Source organism: Montipora capricornis, chromosome 13 (assembly GCF_036669925.1).
Source record: "Montipora capricornis isolate CH-2021 chromosome 13, ASM3666992v2, whole genome shotgun sequence".
In the NCBI taxonomy this organism is placed as follows: Eukaryota; Metazoa; Cnidaria; class Anthozoa; order Scleractinia; family Acroporidae; genus Montipora; species Montipora capricornis.
The window spans coordinates 5129399-5144398 of NC_090895.1; the positions used below are offsets into that span (position 1 = coordinate 5129399).

Genomic DNA, 15000 nt, shown 5'->3' on the forward strand with positions numbered 1-15000 from the left:
TACAGAGAGGTTTCATCGGATATCCAAACACCCAGAAGTGAGTTGAAAAACGAGGCTGAAGGCCTCAGCTTAGAGGTGTTTGATCACTGTAAACTGCATACACGATTGAATGACGATTAATCTTGTACTTTATGCATAAGCATAACTATTTCCTTATACACTATATTGCTTTCTGAGGTTAGAAACGGGAGCTCCGCTTTTACGTTTGGCTAAATCTGTACATTAATGAGTTTGAGAAGTCTATAGCGGTAACTATTTCACGCATGTTGCAATATTGCTATTAATAAGTGTATTATTAGAGATACTTGACAAACTGATAATAATTCAAAACTCGCAGAGCAATATACTTACCCGCTAAATGCATTATGCCTGTAAAAATTAGGTAAAAGGTAGCCGGTCGTATACTCTTATGGTCGAAGACCGCCATATTGAATACCTTCTCCTCAGTGCTATTTGCTTTGCTAATCAACCGTGTCATGAATCATGTGACGAAAAGCTGCATATTTAAAGTGGTGAATGGGAGAGGAAATTTGCCTTATAGTGTCTTACTGTATTAAAAGTGCCTCTTGAAGTGGAAGTTAATAAAATCCTCCCAAAAATGAAAAAGATCATTCCCTAGCTTAATCCGGGGAAGAACATTGCTAACTGCGTCGACAACTGTTTGTGGAACTTGACTTGCCATATCGTCCGTTTACGTGTAACACGAGCACAATGATTGGAGCAGCTGAAGGAAACTACTTGCTATTTCGGTTTTAATTTCAAAACATTCTCTTTTTTTTTCATACAATACATACCTCTTAAGAATTATGAGGCACCGTGAGCAAGAAGAGATTCAAATCGCGCCGGTTCAAGCTTGGATTTTTTCAGACTCCTTTACAACTGCATTATTTGCTGAATTTACATGACCTCTCAGACGTGAAGAATAAACTATTTAATCATCCCTTTACATTATACGAATTGCGACCAAGCATCATTAGAAGGACAGTGAATGAGGAAAAATCACTTGACCTAAGGACCAGGCCTAAAGTTATGTCAATACATTCCTAAAACTCACGTTGATACGCTAGATATTACGAGATAAAAAGGAGGACGAACTTAAATCAGCTGTTGTTAAGGAGGATGTGTAAAGAGTGACGAGAACATCTTGGAGCTTATCGAACAACTTAAAGAAAGTTGTAAGTAAGTGGAGGGGGACATTGGGATTTTCGGTTTTGCGGTTTGGGCTATTTTTTAGATCGATGTTTCGGTTTTTGTGCCAAAACACTTCGGTTTTTCGGTTTTGGTGGTCATAGCGGTTTGCGGATTTTTTTGTTTTTTAGCATTTGGTTTTCGGTTTTTGTAGAAAATATGAGCGGTTTTTCGGTTTTGTTATCCGATGTGCTTTTTAGGTTTTTCTATTTTGTCCTATTTGGGTTCCGGGTTCCCTTAGATTTGAGTGGCAATTGATCTAGAATAGAGTGTTATTTATTTATTTATTTATTTATTTATTTAATCTTTATTTAACCACGGTACAATTCATTTGCAATATAAAAACCATATGTACAATTAAAAATTTAAAACTAACTATAGATAAAACTATGTAAACTACATTAACTATCTTACGCAATATCATACAATAAAAGCTGCTTTCCATGAATGCCATGTTTAGAATAATGGCTTAGATAACCTCTTTAATCAGTCATTTGAATTGACTGAGGGACGCTGCTTTTCTTAGTTCTAATGGCAAACTGTTCCACAAAACTGCGCCACTGTAGCTAAAGCTGTTTTTTGTAGTAGTTTGTGCGCGGTTGCGGAACATTTACCCTATTCACAGAGCCTCTCAAATAATTACCAGAATCGCAATGGACAAATTTCGAGCAGAGATACTCAAGTGCTAGTCCCTGTAGGGACTTAAGTACCATTGTTGCTCTTTCAATTTGCCTTTGAGAGACTAGGGATTTCCATCTCAAGAGTTCAAAATCAATTGTTGACATCAGCGTCATAATTAGAGTAGGTCAAGACACTGGCTGCTCTGTTGGTTCTCTACTCTGCACCGAGATGTTTTCTCCGGGTACTCCGGTTTCCTCTCTCCTCAAAAACCAGCATATGACTTGATTTATTTTCATTGTTCATTTCAGTTTACAGTGTCCCCAATTAGCGCTCCAGCGCTAGAACGACTAGACACTTAAAAAAAATTCCTTTCCTTTCCTTTCCTTTTTGTAGCTTTTGCAGTTTGTCCTGCAAAGTTACTCCACAGTTTCCCCAAACAATATTGCAGTAGTTGAAATGAGGTTTTACCAGGGCCTGATAAATAGAATGTAAGGTCCCATAAGGGACAAGATGTCTGTTTTCACTCACGTGATCAGTAACCTTGTTTTTTTCCTCCGAAACAAAAGAAAACGTTTGAGTGACAATAGAGCTCAATTCCGGGAGAGGTCGCATGAAAACACTCTATAGCCGCGAAACGCCAAAGTTATTGAGAGGAATGCGTGACAAACTAAATGTCACGGTAGGGGATCACGCGTGTCGAATCATGCCCGAGTTGGTGCGGAGTGGATAAAGATGAAGGGCCCCATGAAGACCTGAACGAGCATGAAATGAGTGAGGAAGCTAGTGACTCTGATGAAGGCCAGCAAGAATTTGATGAAAGTGCAGTCAGTGCAGATGACAACAATTCACAAGTCCAGCAAGGTGAATTAGGGACATCGACGAATTTTCTCTTTAGTGCAACTTTGCGACGTGGAAGGGCGGTGCTCGGGGAGGGGGGTCCCATATAAAAAGGGGAGGGATCCTCTCATCTCGCTTGGAGGTGTAAATTTCGGATTTTGGTCTCATTTTTAGGGTGTTCTGGACAAAATGCAATCATATGTACCCGTGAAGGTCTCCTTTAGGGTTGCTCGCGAAGAAATATAAAAGCGTATATTTACACTTTTATATTTCTTCTCGTAAGTGAAAGTATTAGATGACATGATAATGTCTTTGCCATCCTCGCTGTATTTTTTATATCTCTGTGTTATAATATGGTCTCTTTTAGTGGTCAAAAAAAGCATAGGCCTTCCCAGGTTTGTCTCCTATAGGGGTTTAATGTAAAATGTCCGATGAGCATCCCTCCCCTTTTTATATGGGATTCTACCCCCCCCCCGGGGGGGGGGGGCGGTGAGCTTCGACTGCTGTTTTAAGTATCTGTTTATTACCACATTTAACCTTTGAGCAAGTTCCTGCTGCCAAGTAAAACAAGGAACAATTTGTATCGGTTAGCTTCCTCAGTGCAATCGCATGTTTTAGACCAAGATTAAACATTCCATTCGAATCTCCAAACTGTCTTGTCTTAGTTATCAAATAGAAATGTTCAATTAGAGATTTTCGATTGAAGTTTCCGAAAATATAGTGTTTTGCAATTGCAAAATTGCAATTCTAGAGAGGACTTTTGTGCAAATTGTCCTTAGTTAACTTAGCTCCATAACCAGTTGCTTTGAGGAAAATGAGCCCACAAAGTTCGGGCTCGAGAGAGCGGCAGAAATAAGGCCTATGATTTTAGCAGGTACTAAAAGATGTGAAGGCTTTAGACAAGTCCATGACATTCACAAATACTTTGATGAAATAAAGTGTTAGTGTAGGTTGCTCTGTATGCCCCACTTGTCACCATTGTATCGGTTTTCTGACGGTTTTGTATGCGGTTTTGGATGATTTTCCCTTCGGTTTTGCGGTTTCTCATACACCCCAGTGTCCCCATCTAAGTGAGATCATTGCATCAGAAGAAAAAGTGAGCAAGGGTGAACGAACGTGCAGGAACGTGCAAAAGCACCGGAGGTGGCTTGACTAAGGCATGTATGGTCCATTGATGACAACAATGTCAGAAATAACAGAGATAAAGGAATGTGGAAGAGGTTACGGATTTCGTATAGTTCAGGCAGTAGCCCTGTTGCTTGGAGCTTAGAAGCAGTCCCTTCGGATCATCTTTGTTAACTACTACATTGTAAAGTCAGCCATCATTGTCATCATCATTAGGATTAGGTTAATGTAAGTAGCATCTCCGAGTGTTTACCACCACAGAGAACATACCACGACACCAGGAACTCCATGCCGTACTCTTTGCGTGAAGTTCGATCACCGTCTCTCTCGATCGATTTTCCTCGGATCCGTGTAGCTGAATCTTTGAATACATGAAAAACGGCTCGAGCATTGACGGAGGAAGGGGATAAACAAGGTGCGCACCGAGGACCACAAGTTAATTCACTTCCGCGTGTTACCCTCGTAATATTTAACAATTAGACCCCTAGCCCTAGCTGGCTACGGGTCAAGAGCCTATGAGGCGAAGCCGAATGGGCTGTTGACCCGTGGCCCTTGAGGGCGAAGGGTCTAATTGTTTTAGTATCACTCAACTTGTCGGACAGAAAAGGCAACAATACAGTTAGCAAATGCACGTTGACGAAATATTTATTTGGGAATAAAACGCTACTCGAGGACTAATGCTAATTACCAATTATTCGCCTCAGGCTCAGTGATTATCGGTGAATATTCACCGAGACGAAGTCGAGGTGAATATTCACAGGTGATTATTTCAAAAATGGTGATTATTTCAAAAAAGAGAAAAAAAAGAACATTTCAACGCGAAATCATCTTTACTTACAGCTCGTGATGTAACAGATCGTTGAGATACTTTTTCAGTTCAAAGTCAAAAAATATTTTATTGATGTACTATATTCCACTTTATCTCTGAGAACGAGATCAATCACATTTTCATTTTTTCTGCATTGAAACACGCCATCTTGGCTTGGAACAAGAATCGGGAAAATACGGCAACCAAGAAAGGACAAACTTTAAACAACATCTCCAACAAATTACCTGAACGTGCTTTAAAAAAACGTCTGAAAACACAGGCTAGCGATATTTCTCCTTTATTACATCCATTTAGAAATCACTGGTGATCCTAGGTTTGCAATCTGATTGGCTCTCAGCAGTGCGATTTATTCCCAAATCGCACTATTTTGGCTCTAAATCATACCATTTCCCCAGCCTATGAGAAAGGCACAATAAACCAAAACAATCAGATTTCGACGCTTTTTAAAGGTAACCAATCAAATTGCAGGAAAATGAAAGACGAAAACTATTGTGTGGCGAATTTTGCACCTTTTGTTTCCAACTGGATCAAAGAAATATTGGTACTGACTAAAAGCATGTATTTTAGCGAGCGCTGAGCACTCGTTCGATTTTGAAATCACACGTATGATTTCAGACCAAATTGCACTCCACTCAGTTCAAATACCATTATTAATTTTACGAGAACACATTGCGATTACGTGTTTATAAAATACAGGCAAATTTTTCTTGTCATTGTCGAGCCACATCGAAAAAACCGTTCAGCAAAAAGAGTAAAAAACACTTATTCCCTCGTTTTGCAGCAAACAAACAAATTAAATCAACTATTTCTTTAAGTCCAAAAGAGTACAGATGATTGCTATTTAATTCCAGTTGAGAATCAAAATTCGAGTGTCATTCCTGAACAAAGAAAAAAAACAATTAAACCTTTTTTTTAAAATACGAATCCACTTGAAATAACGCATCTGTAAAAATAGCAAACGGTTTAGTGTCCGAGAAAATAATTTTTGGAGTAACTTCTTCCACCAAGTTTGAACTATCACTGGTATACTGTTTTGTCATTCTCGTTTTCTTTCTCTCTTCTTTCGTTTCTGTTCTAGTCATAAGTCGTCCAGGCATCACGCAACTTTATCAGATTTTCTAAAGATAAGCTTTTGCCAAACATTCAAATACAGAGAAAAAAGCAGCTCTAAACAAATTAAAAATAAACACTCAGCTTTAAGTTCATAGTTTTCCGATGCTTGACTGCGACGCCACCAGTGTGGACCACAGCTATCATGATATGTCTGTCAAACTGGATTGAGACCGGCGAGAAATGCAAAAAAATAGTTTCCAAACCGTTTTCCACCTGAACATGCCTCCCTAAACACGAAAAGCGTTGAGTGTTAAGAGTTATAGTTGACGTACTATGGCAGGTTAGCCGCGTCGAGCCACAGAAAACGTGCGAAAAGTGAAGCCTCGTTTATGTTTAGGTGTTTAGGTGAGAAAACCAGTACTTGGTCAGCAGTCAACTTTTAAAAAGCCGGCTATATGGTCACGTGATACTGGTCAGTGGATACCTTGTTTTGACGGGTGTCAATTAATCATAACATAGAAGTCCAATATTAAAGATGCATGCTGTAAACTAGTGTGATATTGGTCACAGTGGCATTCATGGAAGGTTTGACGTACGTACGTGCGTACCGACGACGTACAGATGGTCAATGACGTCATAACTAAAACCAAAATTTCTCGCATCGATGGGTTACCATATTTTCTGAAATATGGTGCTCCGCGCGCACTTTCGGCGCGTGGAGCTCCACTAAAATAACAACCTTTACTGGCACCTTTACATTTTAGGTAGAATTAGTGGAGCGAAAAGCGAAAACATACATGATATTGTGTGAATGTGGGAAACTTTTAAGATACGGCACGTTAATGTGTCGAGGATAGTACACTGGTACTCGGCGTGTGTCACGAGCAAAGTGAAATGGCAGAAAAGAGGTATAAATTTTATGCGAGAATGCTTTGGAGTTGAGGTAAGATTAGCGAGCGGATGTGAACATGTAATGTGATCACGAAATTGAGACAGATATCTGATAATTGCGCAGGTGCATGTAACTGACAAATCACTATATTCACGTAGGAATACCTAGAGATCTCCCTAGAGATCGATCTCAGTTGGTGAGATGGATCAGTTGGTTGAGCATCAGGCTGCCATGCGGGAGGTCGTGAGTTCGACTCCGGCCGGACCAACACTCAGGGTCTTTAAATGACTGAGTAGAAAGTGCTTCCTTTGCAATTACATCCGCAAATGGTTAGACTTTCAAGTCTTCTCTCTGGAGGTCCCGTCTCACAAATAACTTCCATGTTCATTATTTCCTTGTGGGGCGTTAAAGAACCCACACACTATTCGAGAAGAGTATGGGATGAGGTTGTCGGTGTTGTGGCTGTCCTCTGTGTGTATATGGGTGGGTGGGTATAGCAGGTCCACATCAGCTGAATAACTGGCAAAACTTCAACCTGCTCAAACAAATAAACAACAAAAAAACAAACCAACAAACCTACCCTGAGGTGAAAAGGAGCGAGAAAAATGAAAATGTACATTAGGACCTCAAAAGGCAAATTGGTAGGCTTCGGAACCGGTGAGAAATATTTAGGTAGTGCCCATGGTTTTTGGTTCATAAAGAAGTATAACAAAGAAGTTGAATGAGTGGCAAGGTCAAATCCTTTCCTTGTAAATGAAATCAAAGGAGAACTATAAAGAAGTCGTGGATACATTGCTTACAATATGGGAGTCATTTTGTAAACTGCGTACCGAAAATAACTTATTTATGCTCTAAACTCTGTAATGATGAAAACACGCACAAGCAAATACACAGTAATGAATTTATTGTATAGGAGGAATAAAAACTTAGATGGGTCTAATCCAATAGCTTTCAACTTCTCCTTAAGAATTTCACCCGCCCTGCTAGCAGTGAGGGCGGCTTTGAAGACAAGACGTTGCCCTTCAAATTCTTGTCGCACCGTAAGGATCCGGTGTCTGACATTTGCAGACTGCAGACTGCAGACTGCAGACTGGCTACAAATAGCGCTGATAAACAGTATTTAAGTCTAAGAACCCATTTTAAAACGGTTAGCTTTCAATAATTGAAAGATATCCGTTTCAAAATGGGTTCTTAGACTTAAATACTGTTTATCAGCTCTATTTGAAATGGGTTCTTAGACTTAAATACTGTTTATCAGCGCTCAGTCTGCAGTCTGCAAATGTCAGACACCGGTAAGAATCTGAAAATGAAATTCTGAGAAAAAGGTCAACAGTGCTATAATACGATCTCCTAAAAAACACAACTTACATGAAAAGAGAAGTATAAATGATAGAACGATACAAACTGAATCTAAACTCACTCTTACAAAAATTGAGTAAATTAAATTCCAATGTGCAAAGGAACATAAAGACGCGAGTCGAGTTTATCGTGGACATAGCCGTCTTTAGCTGAATCTGACTTCCATCTTCCGTGAACTTTGAAGCGCCGATCTGGAACATCATGATTCAGATTAGCAGCGGAAGTAGCACATCCGGACCTAAAGCTGTGATAACTAAACTTAGAAGGGTCTAATCCAATAGCTTTCAACTTCTCCTTAAGAATTTCACCCGCCCTGCTAGCAGTGAGGGGCTTTGAAGATAAGACGTTGCCCTTCAAATTCTTGTCGTACCGTAAGGATCTGAAAATGAAATTCTGAGAAAAAGAAGGAATCCTGGCAACTTCTAAGTACTTAATAAGGTATGTATAAGGGCAAGTAAAATTGCCAGTCATGGCAATATAAACCCAGGAACCCTCTTTGTACTTATCAGTCTTGCTAATTGGTATGAAAATCTTACGGTAAAGATCTTCAGTAACAATATTAGATCTCATAATACTTAAAAGCTCGGAAATGCAGAAAAAAAAGCATATGCGAGTAAACACATACAGACAAACCTGGTATCAAGTAAGTTACTACTTTCCCCATAATGCTGCAAAATTAAGCCACGGATCTCTGGGGTAATGGGCTCCGCCTTCCTGACAGGTTTATGAGGAGCGCGACTGGAAGCCTCAACAACAGATCTGACAAGAAACTTGTCGCAGGGATTGCGATTCTCAAAACCTGATAACTTATGTACTCAGTTAATAGCATAAAAGGCGCCGTAGATGGTGGAACTACCTAATGAACTTTCTAATAGATGATGCAAATACAAGGAAACTGTGAAAGAAGTAGCTGGGAGAAAACAAACCTCCCCAGCGCTATGCAAGCACCACGCTTTAAACTTACAAAATGGTGTACAATAATTAATAACCGTGTTATCAGCTCGAGAATTAAAGGCAGAGCCAAAACTTCTCACAAAGTAAAACACCAAACGTCCGACTGGCAGCTGCTTTAACATCTGAAGGAAGAAATAGAGAAAATAAAATGACAAAACCAACCAAACAAAAATATATATCAGAAAAATACAACACGTAGTGAAACCAAAATAAGGTTTGGGTCACAGTGGTCCCAAGAAAGACGCAACAAAATATAACCGCTAAGGGCCCAAGTAGCCCCTACGATACTCGGATACCATGTGGTATGAGTGTAGGAACTCTACAAACTGCAGAGAAACCCCTTGCAAATCTGAGAAGGGGGTGATGGCGGGGGAGGGGGGGGGGGGAGTTAACATAAGGCATCTCTAGGAAATCCGCAAAAACAAAACCCCTGAACGAAAATTAGGTGATCCAAAAAAGGAATTTTTATTATTACCCAAAACGAAAACATCCGTACCCAAGGGGATCTCGAAGATATCAGAGAAAATGGGAGACAACCCTCGTCGGAAAAATTAAAGTCCAAAATGGGGCGGAAGGCCAAGCAGGAACAACAAGTGTACCGCGACAGCAGAGGGCAACCATGCGATTAAGGACCTTGGGGATGAGAAAAATAGGTGGAACGAGCCAATTATTCTCACCCGCCCAAGAAACAGAAAAGGCATCAACCGCCTCTGTACCAGAACCTGCTATTAAAACGGGGCAACTGAGTATTCTCGTGGTTCGCAAACCGGTCTACAGAGTAAGGACCCCACTTCTCCTCGGCCAAAAGGAAATAATCCCTCTTGACCCGCCAATCATCATAATCCACAATTCTGCTCACAAAATCAGCTCTGTCATCAGCCGATCTCGGAATCCATTCAACTTCCAATGTGGCGCAACTGAGTAAGCACATACTAAAAATACGCAAAGCTAAGCATTGTAAATCTTTTTTGGGGACTGTAGCTTGAACAGGGTTATTTGATTTGTTTTTATTTTTGTTTAATACATCGTTAATGTTGAACGTGATAACGCCTTGAGGGTAACCATTTTGCAACAGGAGCTTTCTCAGATCTTTAATATCTTTGGTTCAGATATGTAGATGACACCTTCACCATGTTTGACAGCAAGGACAATGCTAATGAGTTTTTAAGTTTTCTAAATAGTCGACACGATAGCATTAAGTTTATTCTTGAATTCGAAGAAGACAATAAGATTCCATTTTTAGACATCCTTCTCAAACGCTGCCCTGACAACACTTTCTCTACATCTGTCTACCGGAAGAAGACATTCACAGGCCTTTACACCAAGTGGGATTTATTCACACCTCGCAAGTACAAAATCAACCTCATCCGCACTCTCACCTATCGATGCTTCCGAATTTGCTCCTCGCCATCTTTATTACAGGCCGCTATTAAAGATCTGAGAAAGCTCCTGTTGCAAAATGGTTAGCCTCAAGGCGTTATCACGTTCAACATTAACGATGTATTGTAAATCTTCCTTCATGCTTCCTACTTCAACAATTATAAAAAACACTCTGATTGTCAGTATACCACTTAATAGTGTGCCCTTTAAGTAAAGGCAAAAAAAGATTTTAGACCCAGGGAAACAGCCTTAAGTTCCCTGTAAGAGGAGCTCTTCTGCGACTCATCATATGGTGTTATGAAAATCTAACATATAACTGGCGCAGCCTGTAGAACTCGCATCGGAATAACATACACGGGAATAATGGAACTGTGTAGACAAGAGGCGCCTACTGTTTAGGGAAGGAATGTTCTCTTTCCAAAAACATAATTCATTCAGAGTTGAAACCGACAGGGAAAATTTTCCATCTCATGTAGGACTTCTTAAAATATAAAAATGAGAATACCTTGTCATAATACGAGTAATATTACCAAAGACGAAACCCATTGAGATAATCTTACCGACAAACTGGGTCAATTTGCTAGCGGTACTCGAAGGATACTGAGAACGAATTGACTCAATAACCTGTACGACACTGAGAATCCTAACTGAAGGAATGGAAATAGTGTGAATGGCTAAATCAATACCAGAACCCAACCAAACTAAATAAGAAATTGGTTGCCAAATCGATTTACTATCATTGGGCAGGAAACCCCAACGCTGAAGTGAATTCTTAACAAATAATGAAGCAGCTCCACAGCGAGCGAAATCAGGGGCGGAACCAAGCCCGTCGTCAAGGTAAACTGTTATTCTCACAGCATGACTTCTCCAATACCTGATGAGAACACGAACAACCTTAGTAAAAATATAAGGAGCTGAGGATAGCCCAAAAGGGAGAACTGTAAACACAAAAAACTTCCTTACGCCATGAACAACCCAAGAAAACCCTAAAAAAGTTTGATGTTCCTGCAAAATATCAATATTATGGTGGTAGCCAGATTTGAGATCAAATTTAAACATTAGATGATCAAAAGGAAGATAAACACAAGCGTTTCTAATATCCTCAAACTTAAACTTTTCTTTCCAAGTATGTTTATTGACATCCCTGAGGTCTAAAATCAACCTCTTCTTGCCGCAACTCTGTACGGAAACAGACAAAGGATTGACAACATGAGGAGGGCTAGATACTTGAACAACTGAACCTGACAAAATAAGCTCTTGAATAGCCTCCAAAACAAAATCAGCGTGCATAAGTGCTGAATGGTTATTGTCGAAAAACGCAATCGGAGGAAATGTAATAAAGGGTATAGCATAGCCCTTGCCAATAACCCGGAGAATGAAATCATTCGCACCTAACGCATCCGCCCAAAAAGCAAAATGAGCTTTAAGCCTACCCTTAACCGATTGGATGCTATTGGGAGAATTCTCAAATTCAAAACACTTAACTCCACTAAAGCTGGACATTCGTCAAAAATACCTTCAAGAGTTTCATTTACTGCTTTACTATCAGCAATGGAACTACTGCTGCCCAGAAGAACCGGTGTCTTTACTTGACAAACTTTGGATCTGTTTGTAGGTTGACCCGGCAGTGAAGAACAAGTTGAGGCAAATGGCTCTCCAATGGCCGGTCTTGCCGCAGTCGAAGCAGATGTCATAACGGCCTTTAACAAAGGCGCCCTTTGATGCTTGAGGACGAAAATTAGTAAAATTTGTAGGAGTGATAGAGGAGACAGCCGATGAAAACCCGAGGAAGTGGCTGGACGTTGAATGACCTGTAAAGAACAAAGGAAGAAAGGGGAAACTAAGTGACGGTCGATTATAGGCACTGAAATGACCTAAATTGAGAGCACAGCACGTGGTGAACCTATTTAAACGCAACGCAACAATAGGCGTGATAAACACGCCTAACCTCCATACGCACACATAATTCCTAACGCACCGAGCATAAATACATTTCGTGTTATTTCCGTAGGGGACATGGCGCACGGGGTCAGAATGGTGATGACGAATCTCATGCAAGCACGTGAGTGCTCCGCCCTTCTAATATGCCAAGGAACAGGGAAAAAGAAGATGCAGGCCAGGCTATGGCATTGCCTGCGTATGCCGAAATAGACAAATCTAATAAGAAACCAAGAGCTGAGACCGGAGGCGCGGTGAGGTTTACTTTGGATCATGAGTCACTTACATGTATGTGGGTCACTTTGGTTTCATTAGAAAACTCCTTGAGATGTAATGGAATTTTTGGATCTGTCTTTGACGTCAAGCACAGTAAAAGGTGTCCCTTAGTTCTGTTCTTTTTTGGATAGTACGTTCTTAAATGATGTCAGGGCAAGAATCATTTTTGAATAATCGTGATTATTGAAGAAAGTGATGTGTAGATTGAAGACTGAGAACTGATAAGCCACAATGTGTGTTGCAATATATCTCCCTCTTCTGACTTGAGTATATGCCATATCTTTGTCGTTATTTTCAGTAAGAAAGACATTCAATAGACAATGAAGAACGGAAGGATTCTTTTTTTTTTTTTTTTCAACATTTTGCAAGTGATCTCAAAGTATGGTGGATCAAGCAAGAAAAAGGTCTCCAGAAAAAAAAAAAAGTTTTCAGCTTTCTCGTCTTTTGCCGGAATTGCACTGACTAAAAAAAAAAAAAAGAATAAGATGTGTATATTTGAAGTATGGGTTTTTAGACGAAAGGGAGAAGTGACTCACTCTTTTTTTGGACAATTTAAACAATTATCTCTTATAGACACCTTAAAAATTCTGGTGGCCTCAGATTCAGATGGTGGTGCAGCGCTTAGTAGAGTATTGCACCGGCATAGCAGAGGTCGTGGGTTCCAATCCCGTTGAAGGTATCTGAACAATATTATTGTTTAAATTGTGCGGAGATGTACGAGGATCACATATCTCTTTCATTAAAAAAGTATTTCTCAATTAGTAATTCTCGGTTTTCACATGACGTCACGACCGCCATGTTGGTGTCCCTAAACAAAGAAAAGGCGGCCATGTTGGTGCCCACACCAAATCCTCCGGGAATTTAACTCTATTATTACGGAAACGCTTTTGTTTTCGTTGAAAAACATGGCTGTTGATCACGTGAGTGAAAACCAGCAATTAGTCTTGGGTTATCCTTTTGAAGTAACTTAAAACAACCACGAGTATTTGAAGAACCAAATTATTAGTGAAATTCCAAAGCGTGCACCTTTCTTCACGATTCTCGCCAATGAAACAACTGACGTTTCGAATACTGAACAGCTTTGCATATCAATTCGATTTGTTGGTGAAACTTGTAGCATACACGAAGAATTTCTTGGATTTGTACGTTTGGCATGGACGACAGGTGAATCTGTGGCAACATCGATCCTCGAGCGCTCCAAACGTGGTCATTAGATGTGAAAAATTGCGGATGGACAAGGATATAATGGAGCATTTAGTATGCCCTCGGCTGCAAGAGGTACGCAAGCATTTACGAGACAAAAGAGCCCCAAAGCAGTCCATACGTAATGCAATGCACACTGCCTGAATCTCGCTATTGTACATTCCTGTGATATTCCAATGACATGATAGGAACACTTAAGGAAATATTTCTAAAAGCACGAGCTGTTAGCAGCGCTTTCTCGCACTCGCTGGGTGAAGAGGCATGAGGCGTTCGAGGTATTTAACAGCCTTTTCAGAGCAATTGTCAAGACATTCGAAGTAATTGCAAATGGAGCGTTTTACCTTGACGAGTACGGATCCTGGAAATGGGACCAGGAAACGGACACAAAAGCGAACGGTTTTCTGGCAGCCGTAACTCAGTTCCAGTTCATAGTAACGGTGATCACAGTAATGAAGTGTTTGTCTGTCCTCAAACCGCTGGGCTTACACCCAGGATGGCTCTGTGAAATCAGATCTGAAAGCTTTCGGAGAGCAGCTCGAGGTTCACTTCAATCGGTGGTACGAAGCAAGCGTTGAACAAGGCAAAGACGTCCATGTTGAACCCGCACTTCCAAGAATTGCCAAAAGACAGCGACATCGAGATAATGTTCCAGCTGTCACACCTGTTCAGTACTTTCAACGTTCACTGTGCATTCCACTGTTGGACCACCTTATAGCCTATATGGACACGTACGCCAGTGAAATCCAGATGAATGTCTCCAAACTGATGTGTTTAGTACCTGAAGTATTGATCAGCTCAAGTGACGCCACAATTGATGCAGCGATTCAGTTTTATCGAGATGATTTGGGATACGTTGAGCTTGTCCGTTGGCGTTGCAAATGGTCAGAAGTGGCTGACAACTCGAGTCTTCCAAAAAAGTGCCTATTTTCCTTCCCAACATAAATGTCCTACTTCGCATTCTTTGCACATAACCAAGAGAAAATGAGGGGACAGAGAGGGAGGCTCAAGGCGTTGGCCGGGATATATCATGTCCACGAAAGTTATTTTTAGACGAGCGGCAGTCTTTGTTCTAGCGGAAGTCTATCTTCCGAGACGTCCGCATCCCGTCCTGCTTCGCTCTCAGGTTCTAAGTGAAAAGAGAAAATGATGGCGCACGTGGAAGGCTGATGAATATATATTTTCTTTCAAACATCGGACCGAGGTTGGCCTGCATGCGGACGTCTCGGAAGACTTCCGCTCGTCTAAAAATAACTTTCGTGGACATGACATATCCCAAGGGCTGGACCGGGAGCCTCCTTCTCTGTCCCCTCATTTTCTCTTGACATAACCTGTTACTTCCGCAGAG

General features: G+C 40.6%; 3 protein-coding genes across 3 annotated transcripts in view; all 3 read right to left on the minus strand.

Moving 5' to 3' along the window:
• Window positions 1-440, minus strand: part of LOC138029750 (tyrosine kinase receptor Cad96Ca-like) — a 50633-nt gene extending 50193 nt beyond the window's left edge. Inside the window, exon 1 of the transcript XR_011127926.1 lies at window positions 352-440. The gene's annotated coding sequence lies outside the window, so the exon portion shown is untranslated. The remainder of the gene's footprint in view (window positions 1-351) is intronic.
• Window positions 1-15000, minus strand: part of LOC138029779 (tyrosine kinase receptor Cad96Ca-like) — a 124687-nt gene that overhangs the window by 94160 nt on the left and 15527 nt on the right. The gene's annotated exons all lie outside the window — the stretch shown is intronic.
• Window positions 1-15000, minus strand: part of LOC138030378 (MAM domain-containing glycosylphosphatidylinositol anchor protein 1-like) — a 157475-nt gene that overhangs the window by 83986 nt on the left and 58489 nt on the right. The gene's annotated exons all lie outside the window — the stretch shown is intronic.